The following is a 20,877-nucleotide window of genomic DNA, read 5'->3' as shown; positions in this document are numbered from 1 at the left end:
CTACCACCTCCTCTGTATGCAAGCATCCACAACTCTTCACTGTCAGAACTTGAGCAGGCATCCAAAAGTAAACTCATCACTGTCCAAAGGCTAGGCATCTGATCTGACAGCCAAAGAGAAGATCAAGACAGGTAATGATTGATGAATGACGCCATGCATTTCATTGAATGATTGCTGACTCTGAGCAAATGTGCATGAATTCGTACTTTACTAGTTAATCTGCAAAGTAAAAAGTGACAGTCAAAGTTTACTTGTTTAATAATAACCACATTAGAGTGGAAGGAGAGAGGGATATTCCTGCAGATAATATTTTTGAAGTAATCCAATGAAAGGATGGATTTGTAAATGCTCATCACATGCCAGGCCATCTGCAAGCATTGTTAGGCCACAGCAGTCCCAACCCTGCAACAATTGTGGGCAGTGACTTGCTAACGGTGTGGGGCTGAGGCTACTGTGCAGCACAGCGAGTGAGTTAAGTTCCTCCAGCTGTGGGACAATTTGTTGCACGAAGAACCACTGTATGGGTGTAGGACTTTTTAGGGTGAGGGTTAGAGACAGCTAGTAATGGACCTTTGAGAGATGTTCCAGACATGGCTAGATGAGGCGGCTGCTTCGTCATGTGAGGCAGACAGTCTACATGACATTTACTCCTTTGTTCACATCTAGGGGTGTCTTTTGGAGTACACATATGCTTCAATTCCAACTGTCAATTGCTATGGTATTAGATGTCACAGTCTCACCCCCCCTTGTGTGACCTGTGAGGTGTGTGTTTCTGACCTTATAAATGCACATGATCCCTCTGTGCTGTACTATCTTGTTATGATTATTGTGTTGTTCAATTAGGATATTGTAAGTGCACTACTCACCCAGAGGGTCTTAAGGCACTGGGGGAAGGGGGGGAGGTGCAGCTCCATTCAGTCGAAGACCCAGGTCTTTAGCCTCTTCCTGAAGATGTTCAGGGAGGTGGTACGTCTGATGTCGATCTAGAGCTCATTCCAGGTCTTGGTCGAGATGTAGGAGAAGGCTCTTCCAACTGTTCTGCTTCTGTGGACGTGCAGAGTTTTGGCGAGGGCGAGGTCGGCAGATCGGAGGCTTCTCTTGGGTATGTGGAAGGAAATTCTTTCATTGAGGTATTGGGCTCCTTTGTGTACCTGCAGATTTGATTCCTGCACCGTGTGGACTGTTATCACTCTGTCCCTTTTTTAAGTGCCGTGACTTCAAGTGGGACATACATAAATAAATAAATAACTAAATACTGGATTGTTTTCTTTGAATTAATAACAAAATCCTTACTGCTGACAATCAGAATGTGGTGAGCATTGGACATTAGTTATCACCACCTCTATTTTGCTTCAACCTTGGTAGAGAACTACTGCTTCACTGCCTAACTGTTGTGGACAGCAATTTCAGAGGATTTCACTTGCTCTCTGTATGTTCTGCTGCAGCGTAGTCAAAGTTTGGGGCCTACACTCACCTTCTTGGACTCAGCTCAGATTTTTAATTCTCAGAAACCACCTTCACTGGGTCCTTTCCAGCAACACCAGCTCGTCTTGGAACACATATTTTAGTTCTAGTGGATGCATTACACATTGGTGCTTGAGACCGTTAATTGTTCCTCTCAAACACTGATATACAAAGTTAATCGAATTTATATTAGAGTTACCTGAATTTAAAGCTGCTGTTTTTTGGCAGTTGTAGCTCACTTAACTAAAATGAAATTGTTTTATTTAATTATTGGAATAACACACTTCAAAAGATTTAGCACAAGTATTTTTACACTAAATTATTATTATTTATAATTTTAGAGAGTTTTATATAGCTCCAACTTGACCTTAATCGGGTATGACAGCACTTTACATAGCACTAGTTGCGTTACATGAGGACACATTATTTTTTTTTGCTAGGCACAAGGAGATTAAGGGGCATATCAACAAGCAGCAGCAATGATTATCGTTGGCCGCACTTACCGTGAGGATTTTTATCACCGGCTATTGCAGATAATTATCGCCATGCTAGCGCTGTATTAAAAACACATAGCGCAATGCGATACTTATTCCAGTGATAGCAATGCTTTCCAAGGAACATCGCTGGTTTTCCAGCGATGTTCCATGGAAATAGGGCGATATCCTTGATGATAGGGTCTGTGGTCTTAGCCAAACAATCCACCCCCCATGTTAAGCATGCCTTAGTCAGGAACTTAACAGACATTAAATTCCTGCGTTAAGGCATACTTAACGTGATTTTAAATATCTCTAACAGTCATTGTTAATATGACGAAGCTAAGTTAGCGATATTTACCAAAGGGAGTCTTGTCAGGCATGCCTCCTTTGCATCTCATTAGCGATGCGATGGGAGGTGTGCTGACAAGGGGTGCTAATGCAAGGATACACACGCAAGCGTGTCATTGTTGATAATGCGATAATATTATCGCTGCTTTTAACCTGAAACCGGGCTCTAAAGCGGCAATAATATTATCGCCGCCCCATGTTAATATGCCCCTAAGCGATTTGCCCAGAATCACAGTACATTCATCATCGTTGCTGAGACTCGATTAAAGGACGACCACACTAGCCGTTAGGCCAACACCTCTCCCAACTTGATTGCATGGCACACAAAAACCTTAATTACTGACATTGAGTGAAGATCCATCTCAGGATTTTGGTCAATTTTGTAAAAACAATGTATATGGAAGTCCAATTGTTAACTAATTATCTCCCAAAGACAAACAGACTAAAAGAATGAACCAGTATGTCAAGAAACATGTAAGATGTTGACCCTTGTACCTAGATGCAGAACAGAAGTAAAATCTTGTGGTTGACAGAATAAACATACAACAATGCTGAACATTCATTTGGGGAGATATTACTATTCTTTTGCATGTATAGACATCATCCCAGAACAATGCATTAGATGTATCTGTATCAACCTCAATTCAATCAATGCTAAAAGATGTCATTGAACTGAGGACAATTGACATATTGACACTGGAAGTCTTAGAAGGAGCTAGAGATAAATAATGCTGAATGCAAAAGAAGCCATGAACCGGAGCGTTCTATCGAATAACAGCAAAACTAAGATTGAAATACAAGAATAGCAAGCAGAGAAAATCTAGGACAAAATCTCAAAAGGTAAGTGCATATAGGGACGTTTAGATGTTCTATTTTTAGCTCCCCGTCAAGATCGTAACTTCATATCTTCCCCATTGGTGCAGCCTAGGCGCATAGACGTGAACTAAGGTATAGGGATTCTAGACTTACTCTCATGTCGACATTTTTCAATATTTAATTCCCTCGATAATCAGATTTTTTTTTAATTCAGTATGAGCACCAGGCCCAAAAATATGTTATAAGAGAAAAAGTCAGGTTGGTCCCTAATAATTTATATTTGACAAAATCTTAAATTCATTGATTTCTTTCCTTTAGAAAAGATATGAATCCCGTTACTTTGTTGCAACAATGAACAGGACAAACACATCTTGCTTCAAATATAGGGACACATTTATAACCCCTTGTGCTGATGTAGTGTCACTATTTGTAACACTCCAAACCTTGAAATCATATCTATAAGGCCATGCAAAGCCACTTTGCCTGGCATTGAACGGCCTCATAGACATGGAGTAAAACAAGGCAGCATAAATTACTGCTAGGGAGGCATTCTAGGGGCATCAAATCACGGCTACGGAGGCATTCTAGGGGCATCGAATCACGGCTACGGAGGCATTCAAGGGGCATCGAATCACGGCTAGGGAGTCATTCAAGGGGCATCGAATCACGGCTAGGGAGGCATTCTAGGGGCATTGAATCACGGCTAGGGAGGCATTCTAGGGGCATCAAATCACTGCTATGGAGGCATTCTAGTGGCATTGAATCACTGCTAGGGAGGCATTCTAGCGGCATCAAATCACTGCTATGGAGACATTCAAGGGGCATCAAATCACAGCTAGGGAGGCATTCTATGGGCATCTCTGTGGATTTTCCCACTCAACAGCCATGAATGTTGATACTTCCTCAGATTTACAAGACCGTATAAACCTGGAGATGCAAAAAGTCTTTACCACTCATGAGTTGAGGTATGAATAGAAGAATACCTTTATTTCTTCCTGTGTATTCCTACATGCCTCAATGGCTTTTTTTTCTGTGCCTGAAGGTGCACCTTCCTGCACTTAAGCAATTTTGTCAACAATAAAGGCATCTTTAGAATTGTGTCTGCATTAGCCCGAGGCTGCCGGAACGGCACCAGTGCAGGAGGAAGGGACAGGAATGCATTGCATTGTATAAACAAAGTACAATCCGCCCGTTCACTTTAACGAACTGAGGCCTCTAGTATCAACTTAGGTGATAACTGAAAAAGTCTAGAAAGAAAGACAGTAAGGTTATTATTTTCAGCTGGAAAAGTATTTAAATATTTAATCTGGAGTGATGCACAAACTGTCAACATTGAACAGTGCTATAGGTTTACTGGTTTTTGCTCCATAAAAATAGGTGCATAAATGCTATATTTGTTTACATTTATTTTTCACAATTTCATTTTATGCACTGCTAAAATCCACAAAACATACTGATACTGGCTTATTCGGATGATTATATTAATCTAATCTTCTTGTCAATTCATTAAAATCCATTCTAGTACATAACACGGTGGAGTTCTTTTTGTGTGGTCTTGAAGGTAATTTAATGATACCTTGCCAGTCCAGTACCTACCTTTCTAGGATGCAACTACGCATTGTCTCTTTTAGAAACTTGTGGATTTTAAGTTGAGCTACTCCACAATGCAGACTTGCAGAATAGATCTATGTCTACAGCAGTTGCAGGTTATAATGATCAAAATGACTATGACACAATATTTCTGAAAATGTGGACATTACATAATGCTCATCAAAGGCTTCGCAGTCAATAACCGCTTTGCTTGGATACAATTTCTGAAGTACCGGCCTGACATTATGTTCATCAGACCCTTTGCAGTCAATAGACAATAGGACTTTTAAGGTAACATTTTATGAAAACTGCTATTATTTGTAGAGTCTCCCCTTTCATACAAATGAGTAAGGCATGCCGACAAGATCTGACTCCTTGCAGATTAAAACTGATTTACAATAAGAAAGATTGCTCCCTTAATAAAATCAGGCAGATCAATAAAATGTATGTCAGATTATCTTTGTATGATTGGTGGTGGATGCAGCAGGCGTTCAACAGCTTTAGTTTCATTTAGGGATATATTCTAGTGTTTGATATAATCCAAATCATAGATGAAGTAACTAACTTTGATAGAATGATCTAAGTAGGGTTGTAAGATGTTTCTGGGGCATGGCTCCCTGTAATTATTAATCGTTGTCCAGGAGTGCCGTCTTTCTCTATACTCCTCTTTGTCTCCAACCCATGAAACCTTCCTCATTTGTTTGTTGATAACTTTCTTAAACGAGTGTGAAAGTGCCAAATTCCATAACTCTGGCTTTCTCATTTTTTAATGCTACGTCGAAAGCTCGGGTCCAGTTGTGCATTATTTTGGATTTCTTTCCATATCAGAGCACGTATCATATCAGAGGATCTTATTAGTGACATATATTTCATCAGTGAGCCTGTTTGTTTTTTGTTTTTTATTTATTAGCCCAAATTCCAGTGGAATCTGAGAAGGGGATACACTCAGACAAAGCTAAAATAAAAGTCTGAGGGGGATATTCACAAAGACGGGCGATAGATATCGCCATCATCAGTCAGCTCAAGAAAAGTTAACGCTGCCTAACCCTGATTAATATTGCCATGTTAGTGGGGTATTCTGAAGCCCGGGGTACATGGCGATAGTAACAGGGAAGGGGTGTCAAAACCCATGTAATTATCATTGCGATGGTGAATGCAAATCCTGCGGTAGCCGGTGATATGGTGTGAATGGCCTGGTATTGAATGAGAAGTCCCATCATCACTACTTTTAACTCCCGGACCAACACTGCCCCTGCTGGAAGCCAGGTGTCACTGTGAGACTAGCAGCATAGTGACCACGGCAATCAGCTTCCTCGAAGTTCGACCATTTGTTTTAGTAAAAAATACTGTCATTTTAGTAGTGCTAACTTAGGCAGACACCCTCTGTCTGCAATACCTGCATATTCAAAGGCACCTGGCTGTGTTCCCTTCCATGCTGCAGGTAGTCGTCCTGCTTAACACCAGCAAAAAGCAGGTTTAAAATCCCTTGTGCTAATGCGGTTTATCCCCTGTTTTTGCTTTGCTTCGCAGACCTGGCAGTTCTTTGTGAATGTGGTGTTGTGGTTTTCTCATCTGTCTTTGCCCGGGAACGCCTACTCTGCATCTCATTAGTGTTAGTTGGTGGTGTCCATCATAGAGATAAATTTGGGGGCAGTTATTGCGGGAATACTAACGTTGCCTGTAGTTTGCACCAACTTGTGAATGGTGTGTTAATACCATCACCACTTTTGATGCGTTTAAGTGGGGATAATTTGGAGATAAATCCTTGTGAATATGCCCCTAACAACCTTATTTTGTGCTGAATTAAGGAACTAAGGCCCGAACTTACCTATAAATGATACAGTTCCATAACAAATTGTTGGTTTGAACTGGGCTTGTTCTGCAGCCAGTAATGGCTGGAAGGTTGGACTCTGCAGTTTCCAATGCATTGTCTGGAATGCTGAAATTAGGGAGGCGATTCTTGGTTGCGGTGTGCTCTGATGCAAATGATGTGACTGCCGCTCTTGTAGCCAAATGCCGATATATTTGTATGAGGTACCTCGGAGAATTTATTTTTCTGTCAAAAATCAAAACTTGTGTTTTTGTTAGATAAATAGTCATTAGTTTTCAGTGCAGTACATGTTTAATTAGTGGAGTAGCCTTTGTAGGCCCATCCCGGTTAGGTTAATCATGACTATATCATTAGCATATTATAATGAGACCACCTTTCTAGCTGCTAGTCCTGGTGGGTGAGAATTGGCTGTTTCTAAGTTAGTGCTAAAAATCCGCTAGAAACAGACTGGGAAGCACTATTGCCAAGACACAACCTTGCTTCAGACCTCTCTTTATTGTGATTTTATCTGTTGAGTTCGTATTTTGTCAGAGTTTAATCTGGATCGGGTTTTTAGAGTCTCAAGTAAGTGGTGTTAAACGGGACTTTTCCTCGTCTTATAGCGGGATCAGGTCAATCTGTTCCATCTCATTTTTTTTATAGTCCATACCTATGTCCTGTGATCCAGTAGATTAATACATTTACCACTTTGCATTATAATGTGTGATGCTGATGGTTTGTGAGGAGTGTTCACTTTCACACCTATCGCTTATTTTGTAAAACAAGATTTTATTAAATAGTTTAAGTGATACAAATGTGTAATCCAGGACAAATCTGTTTTGCTGGATTTTCTTGTTGCCGTCATCGGAATATCTCCTTGAGTCTGGCTGCTCAGTGCCCCGAGTCCCACTGCATGGTCCAATTCATGAATTATACCAAATGTGGAGATTTGGATTGAGATAGCCCAGTACATATAGTTAATTTTAGATTTCTGCTTCTTCCCTGATGGTTAGGCATATTTGACTTAAAGTCGCCTATAACTATTCATTGGATAGCTTTGTGCAAAATTTCCAAAGTCATGAGATCATTTTGTATTAGTTTTATATTCTTTCATTTTTGGGCCGAGCTCAGAAGGATATATTTATTATAAATTATAATGAGGCCCGAGGTACTTCCATCAATCCAGCTGTTTATTATTATGCTGTGTATAAGTGGAACATTGTTTGAATGACTGGAGTGGGAGGAGCTTTTGTTAGTGCGCATATGTAGCTTAGACCCCCTTTTCAATGACCATTCTTCTTTGCTTCTTGTGTGGGGGTGAACATCTCTGCATACCCTCCCATTGGGTGTTTCTACTCTTTCCACATCTCTTGCAGGCACATGATGTCAAACCTGCTAGGTGCTTTCCGAGTTCTGGATCAAAAAGTAGCCTTTTTTCCATTAAAGCATGGTTGCATACTTAGGGGCGTTGCCCACTTGTTCCTTTGGGTTCTTTTTATAATTTACTGATGTTTGTTCCCAGTTCTGATGCTGCATTTGTGGGTTTCCGGTCCCATGATGATTGAAATTATTTAAATTGTATGAATGATAGCGCGTTTGCTCATGTCAGTCTGTTTTGTTTTGATTGAGATTGAGGCAAGCCATTCCTGTCTGTTTTGCTTTTTCTATACACTACTGAGCAGTTGACAAGTACCTTCTTGTGCTCCATTCAATGATATTCCTAAGGGGGAAATCTGTTGCCACCTGCCCCTGTCAGGTTCCTTGACAGAGAGACGGTCTTTGTCTGTCCTTTCTCAGTTTGTGTTTTGTCCTTTGTTAGTGAGTCTGTTTGATCAGTCTGTAATAACAAGGTTGGGTATTTTCCTCCGGTGCCTCTGATGCAGTTATTCCCAGATCAGAAAAGAGGCGGTGTTTTGATGTAATCAGGTCTGTGATTCTGGATGATGCTTTTTTTACTAAAATTACTTTCTACGGATTGCTGCACTTAAGTTCCATTATCTCTATCCATGTGGGAGGCAAATGTTTTAGGGGCATATTATCAAGAACACGTTAAAAATACCCTCTAGTTTTGCAACAAAAAACTGCCGCTAAAGCGGCGATAATGGGCTTGATAATATGCCCTTGTGAATTCCAATAGTTTACATAGCACCAGTTTCAATGCATGAGGACACATTCATTTTTGTTCGGCATGGGGAGATTCAGTGATTTTTCCAGAATCACAGGATGTTGAGCGTAGTTGCTGGGACTCAAACCCGGTTCCCCAGTTTGAGGTCAACCGCTCTGGCTGTAAGACTACATCCTAACTCAGATGTTCACTTGTTTGCTTAGAGTCCCTTCCTGCTGTGTTTTCTGAGGGATTTCATATCCTCTTGTGGTGGTCTGGGCCTTGTTTAGAGGAAGGGTCACTGAATTTGGTCTAGTTGTATTCAAATCCATGTGTTTGATGGGCTTTCTTTTGTAGAATTGTTGAGGCATGGTTGGGCTAGTTGAGTACGAATCAACTCCATTTAGGTCCTGGCAGTGAGCGGGCCGTTTGGTGGTTGGCCTTGTTGGGTTTATAAGGTGTGCTTTCAAGGTTTGGCTGCTCTCTTTCAGAAGCGAAAGTTGAGCTATTATACTGATCTGTATTTGGTTCAATTCTTCTTGTTTGCTTGAAAATTAGAAATCCTTCTCAGTTGACTCCTTTACTTTCTTTGGCTTTTTTATTTTCTCTTTCTTTTAATTTAGGTTTCAGATCACTTTCCATGTGTTCTTTGAAATAGCAACATATTCCATTGAAGAGTTTAGTATCGTACCTTTATTAGGAGAATGGGTGTATTCCGCTGACTCTGGAGTATTGATGATCATTATCAGATCCACAGGTTTAGGACTTTTACATTGTTGTTGTCACAGGGTCCGTGGCTTCTGAGAAATTCGGCTGATATAGGATGTTTGGTTTGCAATTGTTGGAGTGCGGTATTTAATTGTGGACAAGTTTTTTGTAATTTTTTTTTATTGCTGAGACCGTTGTACTGGATTTATAGAAACTTCCTAAAATTTTAAGAAGACAAAAATAGGTCTGACCATGTTTTTTGGGAGTCAGTGTTTTATCTGATCTTAACAAAACCTGCAGGTTTCTCTGATCAATATAAAGTTCTACAGTACATTTCTACTCTTTATAAATAATGTCCCCATTCTCTAATCCTTTGGTGAAAAGTAGGTGACTGGATACTTCCATCCATTTGTAGGGCCTATCCGGGGCAAAGTTCCTCCCAAAGCATGATATGAGCCATTCATTCCTAAAATAAGTCAAAGCCTAACATTTGGTACTCAAAATGCAAAACAAGGGGTGAGAAGAAAAAAAAGTTTTCAAAAAACAAAAAGCTCTATTTTCTAGGACAATAGACAAGTAAAGCCATGTGAGTGAGCTGATCCATAAAGGGGTTGTTTCAGCCTGTATGATTTTGATGCCAGCTTTTAATTCTTAGAATTCTCTGCTGAGAGCTTTGTCTTCACCCTTGCAGGCCTAGGATGGGTGGAGGGATCAGCTTGCTTTGGACTGGTCTGGTAGGTGCTAGATTGATCACACCTGAGGCTCGTGATCAGCAGTCAGCTCTCTTATTCCTTCAGTCCAACATTGGGCATTGTAGCTTTTTTTTTGCTGCCAGAGTTCCTGATTCCTGAGGTATTTCTAGTGCTTGTTTGCAGGGATTCTAGAGCTGTAGCAAAATCATTGTTCCTTGAGCCGCACTGTCCTGCAGTACTTGCTTGGTGCTTGGTTCCTCAGCAGGCATTATTTTATTGCACCATTATTGATTCAGCTTCCCTTATTTTAATGGTGCCCTTTCTCAGTCCCTGTCTTCTTTTCCTCCTTCTTTATGCCCTGTTTCCTGGGTGCTACATTTTTATTCTTACTGCCTTAGTTCTCAGTTTCGCAGTTTAATTTCTTTGCTTCCATTCTACCAGGACTTTTCTTTGTTTTCTATTGTTTCACTTCGTTCCTGACACAAGGAGATGTGTTTATGTGTTGCCCTAAGAGACTATAATTTCAACATTTGGGTTGATTGCCATCCTCTTCCCAGGATACTCAGGGCTATTATAAAAGATCGTTCACAGTTCCAGACCTATCAGCCACACGTCAGTAAGAATTACCTGCCAATTCTAGATTCCTTACTTCCTTCATAACTTTGTTCAGAGGATATTCGTTCTACAGAATGCCAGTCAGGTTGACATCTACTGGTGAAGGTCAAATGAGTGGCCCTGTATCACCACATGGTCAAATGTATTGCCCTACATCACATCAAGGTCAAATGAGTGGCCCTGTATCACTGCAAGGTCAAATGAGTGGCCCTGCATCACCTCAAGGTCAAATGAGTGGCCCTGCATCACCTCAAGGTCAAATGATTGGCCCTGCATCACTGCAAGGTCAAATGATTGGCCCTGCATCACTGCAAGGTCAAATGAGTGGCCCTGCATCACCGCAAGGTCAACTGAGTGGCCCTGCATCACAGCAAGGTCAAATATGTGGCCCTGCATCATGGCAAGGTCAAATGAGAGGCCCTGCATCACCACAAGGTCAAATGAGTGGCCCTGCATTACGGCAAGGTCAAATGAGTGGCCCTGCATCACCTCAAGGTCAAATGTGTGGCCCTGCATCACCGCACGGTCAAATGAGTGGTCCTGCATCACTGCATGGTGAAATTTGTGGCCCTGCATCATGGCAAGGTCAAATGAGAGGCCCTGCATCACCACAAGGTTAAATGAGTGGCCCTGCATTACGGCAAGGTCAAATGAGTGGCCCTGCATTACTGCAAGGTCAAATGAGTGGCCCTGCATCACGGCAAGGTCAAATGAGTGGCCCTGCATCACGGCAAGGTCAAATGAGTGGCCCTGCATCACGGCAAGGTCAAATGAGCGGCCCTGCATCACAGAAAGGTCAAATGAGTGGCCCTGCATCACGGCAAGGTCAAATGAGTGGCCCTGCATCACCGCAAGGTCAAATGAGCGTCCCTGCATCACCACAAGGTCAAATGAGTGGTCCTGCATCACAGAAAGGTCAAATGAGCAGCCCTGCATCACCTCAAGGTCAAATGAGTGGCCCTTGATCACTGCAAGGTCAAATGAGAGGCCCTGCATCACCACAAGGTCAAATGAGGAGCCCTGAATTACGGCAAGGTCAAATTAGTGGCCCGGAATCACTGCAAGGTCAAATGAGTGGCCCTGCATCACCGAAAGGTCAAATGAGTGGCCTTGTCTAACCGCACGGTCAAATGAGTGGTCCTGCATCACGGCAAGGTCAAATGAGTAGCCCTGCATCTCCGCAAGGTCACATGAGTGGTCCTACATCACAGCAAGGTCAAATGAGTAGCCCTGCATCACTGCACGGTCAAATGAGTAGCCATGCATCACCGCAAGGTCCTATGTGTGGCCCTGCATCACTGCACGGTCAAATGAGTGGTCCTGCATCACTGCATGGTCCAATCTGTGGCCCTGCGTCATGGCAAGGTCAAATGAGAGGCCCTGCATCACAACAAGGTCAAATGAGTGGTCCTGCATCACTGCATGGTCCAATCTGTGGCCCTGCATCATGGCAAGGTCAAATGAGAGGCCCTGCATCACCACAAGGTCAAATGAGTGGCCCTGCATCACTGCAAGGTCAAATGAGTGGCCCTGCATTACGGCAAGGTCAAATGAGTGGCCCTGCATCACTGCAAGGTCACATAAGTGGCCCTGCATCACGGCAAGGTCAAATGAGTCGCCCTGCATCACCGCAAGGTCAAATGAGTGGCCCTGCATCACAGCAAGGTCAAATAAGCGGCCTTGCATCACAGAAAGGTCAAATGAGTGGCTCTTTATCACCTCAAGGTCAAATGAGTGGCCCTGCATCACAGAAAGGTCAAATGAGCGGCTCTACATCACCGCAAGGTCAAATGAGCGGCCCTGCATCACCGCAAGGTCAAATGAGCGGCTCTGTATCACCTCAAGGTCAAATGAGCGGCTCTACATCACCGCAAGGTCAAATGAGCGGCCCTGCATCACCGCAAGGTCAAATGAGCGGCTCTGTATCACCTCAAGGTCAAATGAGCGGCCCTGCATCACAGCAAGGTCAAATGAGCGGCTCTGTATCACCTCAAGGTCAAATGAGTGGCTTGCAGCCACAACCAGTTTCAGTGAGAGGTCCAGTTTCAGAGCAGCCACTGCTAATAACATATGGTATGGCTGCACGTCCGGATAAGAGCCCTGCACCGCTTACAGTATAAATTACAGGTTCTGCATCGCTGCCTGTTTAAGTTAGAGGAACTGGGGCCCTGCAGTCTCTGCCGCCATTAATAGACTACCCTATGTCCCTGCCATATATGTGAGACCCTGCACAATGCAGTCAGTATGAATGGAAGTTTTGCATTGGTGCCTTCACTGTGAGTATGCATTGCTTTGCTGCAACCACTGTCTGCATACCAGCATGGGTCCAGCCACTGTCAGTATACGATAGGCCCTGCACCACTGCAGCCATTGCCACCAACAGGAAGAGGCCCTTTGTCCATGCAACAACTGTCAGTATATTGATGGGTCTATCACCACTGCAGAGACTTCCAGATGGAATCCAAGGTCCCAAGTCATTGCATGCTGCATTTAGCCTCCCTGCATTACTGTACAATGTACCATGAGAAACCCTGCATCCTTGCAGCCGTGGCCAGTGTGAGTGGTCATGCATTACTGCTTCTTTACATTACAAGATGTGTGACTCTGCAATAGTTTCCTGTATTAAAATGGCATGTTGTGCCCTCCCAGTATCAATACAACACCCTGAGTCACTCCCTGTATTAGGATAGTCCTGCATTACTGCGTGATGAAATTCAAGGTGTGTGACTCTCAAGTCACTTCCTCTATTAATACAACATACATGTGACAGCCAGCGTCACTCCCTGTGTGAACACGACACCCTGTGGTGGTCTTAGTGTCAGTTTTGTACCCTGTGCCACTCTCTGTATTAATGCAACACCTTGCATTAATACAACACCCCATGTCACTTCCTACTTCAGTTAAAGCCCCTTTGTCACTTCCTGTATTTATATAGCATCCTGTGTCATTTCCTTCATTATTATTATATCCTGTGTCACTCCCTGTATTTATACAACACCCTGTGCCACTCCATGTGTTAATATGATACCTATGTCACTCATTGTATTAATATGACACCCTGTGTGACTCCCTGTGTTGTCCCTCTGACAGGGACACATTTCACACTAAAGTATAGAACCAAATGGCAGATTTACTTTACTTTATACCCCCAAGACTTCCAAATATTGTGACTAGTGAGCTCTCTTAACCATCCTCTTGCTTCAGACCAGCATTTCAACAATCACCAGTAGGAAGTAGCTCACCAGGGCTTAAACCTGGCCAAAAACAAGCAAAATTCCAGCCCACATTGACCTGTCAGACCAGCTCGATTGCCACTTCTGGATTTCCATATAGGTCAGTCTGCATGTGGCTGGTGCAGAGAGCGGTGTCAGGGGATACAATCATGTGAGCTACATCAAAGGTACCTCAGGAACTGCCACAGATCACCTTCTACCCAGGGCTATGTGGATTCTAAGTAAAAAAGCCCTGAGAACCCCACTCACACAGCATTTAATGGGATGTCAGGATTTGAGGTGTCATCTTTGGACACAGGGACACGTAGACAAACATTTCGAGCCACAGGGTTTGAGTTTGATTGAGTTTAAAAATATTTCTAGAGCGCACGTACACCCAGCGGTTTCATGGCGCTATGCAATACTACAAACCCAAGTAGAGAAAGACTGGCTGGGGGGACAGGGAAAAGTTAAGAGGGAAAGGCCTGAGTAAAAAGAAAAGTTTTAAGGGCTTTGCGAAAAAGGGAATACTGGGGGCAAGATCGCAAATGGATCGGGAGAGAGTTCCAGAAGGCAGGAGCCAAGGTAGAGAACTTGGATCCCCCCCATTTTTTTCGTTTAAAACGGGGGACTGCGAGGAGTTGTTGGGTAGACGAGCGCAGTTCTCTAGATAAGGTATAGGCACGAATTGCAGACCCAATGAATGTAGGGGCAGAACTGGACCGAACATTGAAAATGATGCAGCCCAGTTTAAACAGGGCACGTTGCTGTACAGGGAGTCCTCCTCTTAACTTTTTTCCGACATGACTGATTCAGTGCATATCATCCTATACCACTACCATACCTCAGGACCTGAATATATACATACTACTTGTGTCTTGCAGGGTCGCGGTGGCTTAACAGTGCTAAATTACTTCACAGAATGCCTTTTTTTGCGACAAATGATCACCATTGACAAATGTAAGTTTCCATATAGTATCTCTAGCTTTTCATGTGTTCAACAGCTCAACAATACCCATGTTGTCCTCGAATAGACGTGTTGGTATCTCTTTATGACATTAGAGACTGAAATAACACAGGAGTTAACCCTCTACGCGGACTACAGTATCCTGAGACCCTCTCCTTGATTTTATACAATAGGAGTATCTCCTCAGAACCCACACCGTAACGGAAACAACTCGCTCATTCCGGTATGTCTTTTTAAAACGCTATTTACAGGCAGTCCAGCTAACTCATAGTATTAAGGTCCCCTCAGGAATGACCTTGACATGGGGTTTTCATACATTTTTCTTTTAGCTTCCCACACAGAATCTGATATCTAAGATACCAAGATGAAGCTTTGAGGGTCACCTAGCACATCTGACTTGGCATTATGGGTAAGCCTAATTATTAGGGATCATGCATGCATACCATCGAATCTTTTATACCATAACCTACCCTAACAGTCTCCCCTGGCCCCTTTATAGATGCGGTGCAACTCAAGTGACCCTACCCTCCTATTCTTAAAGAGATCTCGTTTTAATGATAGCTGACCTATCACCTTGTAAGTATTGCTACATGATTGTATATGTCTTTGTATGGAGTACCCCCTCAAACAGCTTTTGCAGAATAGATATCTCATTGTACAATTGGTCCCTCATTAATTGGTAGTGTGACTCGTCACCTTGTGTCAGTACTTTGCTCTCGTATTATTAGACTCTCCTGCTTTCTTCTCTAAAAGGTAGACTCTCTTTTACTACAGTAATGAACCCTGGGTTTTACCCAACAGTGAATGTATTAATGCTCTTTTGTATATAGATTTTTTGTGCATGTGACAGTGACAGATTTGTCTTTTCATTTTTAGGCCAACTTCCCTTTTGTCTGATCCCCTGCTATCTGCACAATTTGATGTACAAGGTCCAGATGAAGGTGGCTTGCCCACCGAAACGCGCGTAGACCCGCCACAAGGGCCAACAACTACACCTTGGTGCCCTTGGACCACATTAGCGTAGTCATCTTGCTAATTGGAATCCAGTTCCTTTTTCATCTTTGTATGTAGTGTGTATGTAGAATGACTGTTAGCACGTGAGCGAGCTGCTGTGTATGATTGTTTTTCAGGGGAACTACTACTAATTTGTTATTGATTTTAGAACTGTTTTGTGTTCTTTATGAATTTTTTCAAATAATCCATGTATTACCAATGAATTTAAAAGAAAGAAGATTCGTTGATCAAGAATTAAATTCATATGTATTTATATTCATATAAAAATAAAAAAGAATAAATAAATAAATATATATTTTTTGAATGAACTTTGTTTGCACTTTATCTCCTTCTGTCACTATTTTGTTGATTATTTAGAGATGTACACACATTACTGAATGATACGGCCACTGTAGGAACACCCTTCTAGCTTTGTGTATTCTTTTTCCCCTCGGTTCCAGGGCCATAATTTACATGTTTGAGAAGGGCCCCTTTGCTCATGTTTAACATATTCGCGGTTTTTCAACCGTGGGATTTGCATTTGTAACTTTGAGAATTACTCTTTTTGTCCTAGCTTCAAAATATTTTCACTGTTGTGGTTTTTCCTGGTTGGTTCTTACCTGTCTAGAGCACTCTTCCTTGATATTTCTTCTTTGCTTTGAGTCATTTATGATATTTCATTATCTTACATAGATTTGACTTTTTTGCTTTACTTAACTTCTCTGCTCCTCCTCCTTACAATGGATTCTTTTCAGACATTTGGTTTCACAGATGATGATTTCAACACCTTAATGGGAAAAGTAGCAGGTGATAGCACTCCTACCCCTCCCCAACAACTAGGGAATAGTGAATGGCAGAATCTCCTGAATATGCGTAAGAGACTTAAACGTATTGAATCACACGCTTTCTACATGTTCGAATACTTAAAAGCAGGTGTTATCCCCACAGGTTTGAGAGTACGTAACGCCCCAGCCCTCTTTATTGACATCAAAAAGTTCCTGGAGCGGTGGTCACTCATTTCCAACCGCTGCTCCAGGGACTGGATGATGCTCATTATTGAAACTGCGAAGGATGTAGCATCTACCCTCCTGCGGGAAATCAATGACCTTGAAGAGAAACTGAGTACATCCACAGCTGTGGAAGATGGTAAGATCTGCTTGGAAAAAATTAAATCAGAGATGAAGGACTTTGAAACCTACCTCACCAACAAAAAAATGGATAAACTTAAAAAAGATGTGAGGTGGTTTACCAAAGAGAAAATCTATCCCTACCTCACCCCTAACTTTTACCAAGAGACATCACAAGGCAACTATAATCCTAATTATAATGGGTATCAAAGGAGACGATACACCAACTTCTCCGACACAGGGTCCTCGGGCTCTGATGGAGACAACTACCAGGAGACGAACTATGGTCAGCCAAATCCAGGACCCTTTAGGGGAAGACCGAACCAACGTCCATTCAATGGGAGGGGTTTTTTACACCGAGGCCAATACAGAGGGAGGAATGTTCGCTGGTAAGACCAAGCGACCCATGCCCAAATGAACCCTCCACCTCCTCAGCAATACGTGAGGACTCGCAACCAGCAGTACTGGTGGTAGAGGCAGACAACGAACCTAAAGCTACAAATGACTTACCTGTGTATAACCTGTCCTCGGCCAATCTTCAACCAGAGGACATAAAAGTACTCAGTAGAGGTTTATCATTTGTTCCTAGTAGTTATGTCAATAAATTCAAACTGCACGAAGACCAGTTTGCCTTTTTTCGTAAAATTAGATTGAACAAATTTTTCCAGGACCGTCCACCCTGTGAGGAAGTAAACAACCTTTCGGGTTGTAAACCAGCATCTACATTCACACCGACCCTGGATATGGTAGGTGCAGAGGTACGCATTTTTGAACAGAGCGTCCTCCAAGATGTTGCAAAGGTCATTAAACACACTTATACTCCTCCTTCAAATCTCTCTCATTCAGAAAGAAACTCCTTGAATGAGCTAAAAACCAATCCCGCCATAGTCATCAAACCTTGCGATAAAGGTGGGGGCATCGCGGTCTTTGATAGAACGAAGTATGATGAGAAGATGTTAGAAATGCTAGCTGTGACTGAACATTATAGACCTGCCCAGCGTAAAGAATTAGATCGCTTGAATAAATATATTCAAGAAATAACTCAGGTGGCCTTCACAGATGGCTTTATCTGCGAAGATGAGCTTGTCTTTCTCAACAAAACTACCCCTACCACTTCTGTTCTATATGGTCTTCCCAAGACACACAAATCAGGGAATAATCCACCCATGCGTCCTATCATTTCGACCATTGGCTCGTGCACTGAGCCACTATCTAAATATGTGGATCGATTTCTGTGTCCATTAACCCAGAAATATACTTCATATATCCGGGACACCGGGGATATCATTAACAAAATAGAAGGCTTACCCTTCAACCCCGATACAGACATCTTGGTAACGCTCGACATTGAGGCGCTTTACACTAATATCCCTCAATGTCGAGCGTTACAGGCAGTATCCACCCTCCTCAGGAGATACCCCTCTGACCGCCCCGATGCCTTCATTCTCCAGTGCTTGGAGATTGTCCTAATGAACAACTACTTTGATTATAATGGGAAAACCTATAAGCAGATCAAAGGGACATCTATGGGGGCTTCTTGTGCCCCCAGTGTAGCTAATACCTTCATGGGGGAGTGGGAACTGAAAAACATCTTCAATGAATTAGCACCTTTTTTTGAGAATATTTTTGTCTGGAAGCGCTTTATTGATGATATTTTTTTTATTTGGAAAGGGTCGGAAGAGGAACTACAGACCTTCTACCTTTGGCTTAATGCCAGTGATACGAACTTGAGGTTCACGATGAATCTTAGCACCCAGCAGGTAGATTTTCTAGATATTAGCATCTCAGGCACTAACGGACAGCTATCGGTTAGCCTCTTCAGAAAAAGTACTGCCAAAAATACCATTCTGGAATTTGCAAGCTTCCACCCTAATTGCCAAAGGGAATCCATACCTTTCGGCGAATTCCTCCGGATTCGCCGGAATTGTACGGATATTAGTTCATTCCATCGACACGGAGATGCCCTGAAAGAACGGTTACTCAAAAGAGGCTACCCACACCGCCTAGTGCGACAAGCCTATAAACGGGCCAAATATTTCAATAGATCCGCACTTCTACAGGGCAAACCCCAAAACAAACACGAACGGATCACCTGTGTGATTAATCATTCTACCCTGAATCATAAACTGAGAAATATCATTAATAAAAATTGGAAAATCCTAAACGTGGATGAAAGTGGCACTGTGCTCCCTCTTCCCATGTTAGCTTACAGAAGAAACAAAAACCTAAGGGACATGCTGGTTCATGCGAGACCCTTGACCAGAAACGCTCATTTCAACAACCAACTTTCAATCACTGGTCTCCCTGCAGTTGTGGGGAACCACAGGTGTGGCGGCTGCCATGCTTGCGACTCAGCCCTTATTTCTGACATGGTAATCTATAATGAAAAAAAGATCAAATTACGCCAACTTACCAACTGTCGTAGTAGCAATATAGTATACATCTTGTTCTGTGACTGTGGCCTAGCCTATGTTGGCGAAACAGGACGCGAGTTTCGCGTCCGTTTCAGCGAACATAAGTCCGCCATTAGGACTAAGAAACTCTCAGCCCCATTAGTAGAACACTGCATTGAGAAGTTACACAAAGAGGATGAGATCAGATGGTCCATCCTGGAAAAGGTCACTCCTAAAATGGGTCAGCCCATTGAAATCACGCGGAAAAAACGTGAAACTTTCTGGATTTTTTTGTTTGATAGTGTCAAGCGAGGACTTAACGAAGAGATATCTTGGTATGTTACCAAGTAAAGAATTTTGATCTCTTGTCCTTGTTCTACCTCCCATAAACTGTGCCTTTATATGACCTATTCCGGACTTATTTCCCGTGTTGCAGTCTATATGAGAATTTCTACCTCATCTGGACTTTTTGTATGGGGCTCTCTGTACTTTGCACATTATCGTCTAGCCGGCTCTTTTCAGACGGCATTATTTCACCAGCTGGCACCACTTTATTCATACATAATCTCTGATGGGCTTTTAATTTAAAATACAACCCGCAATAGAAATCCTATTGTAGTCACGACCTCTAAGACGTAGCCTCTCTCTTATTACACTTAGATATACCATTTTACTGCCCAGATATCGTAAATATATGAGTTCGGTTGGCTGGGTACACATAATATGGCCGCCACTATGTAGTCCCTCGTCTATTACTATGCCACAATACTCTCGCGGTCTTTTTCTTCTCTTCCGCGATACTTCAACCCAGACATTAGAGTATAAGAACGGGCGGACACAAACAATGTCAGACGGAGGGTTTCGGGGACGCGTAGATGCCTGTACGCTGCACGCCGGATTCACAGGTAAACTGAATAGGAATCGATCTTAGTCAGAGGGGTGTAGAGCAGTTCCCTTCTCAGACTTAAAGACGTAACTCTCTTTGACGTGGTGGCGCTGGCTATTTACGCAGCGAGTTTGAACCCATGGGCTTCTTCGCTGTACTCCCACACGGTTGTTTTTATACTATGGGACTTATTACAAATATCGCCCATTCTGAGTAGCAAACTCTAGATTTTCTGGTATATGCGTCCTCCTCTTAACTTTTTTCCGACATGACTGATTCAGTGCATATCATCCTGTACCACTACCATACCTCAGGACCTGAATATATACATACTACTTGTGTCTTGCAGGGTCGCGGTGGCTTAACAGTGCTAAATTACTTCACAGAATGCCTTTTTTTGCGACAAATGATCACCATTGACAAATGTAAGTTTCCATATAGTATCTCTAGCTTTTCATGTGTTCAACAGCTCAACAATACCCATGTTGTCCTCGAATAGACGTGTTGGTATCTCTTTATGACATTAGAGACTGAAATAACACAGGAGTTAACCCTCTACGCGGACTACAGTATCCTGAGACCCTCTCCTTGATTTTATACAATAGGAGTATCTCCTCAGAACCCACACCGTAACGGAAACAACTCGCTCATTCCGGTATGTCTTTTTAAAACGCTA

The sequence above is a fragment of the Lissotriton vulgaris genome, chromosome 4_1 (genome assembly GCF_964263255.1).
Source record: "Lissotriton vulgaris chromosome 4_1, aLisVul1.2, whole genome shotgun sequence".
In the NCBI taxonomy this organism is placed as follows: Eukaryota; Metazoa; Chordata; class Amphibia; order Caudata; family Salamandridae; genus Lissotriton; species Lissotriton vulgaris.
The sequence above is the reverse complement of the archived record's forward strand: the minus strand, read 5'-3'. Positions refer to the sequence as shown.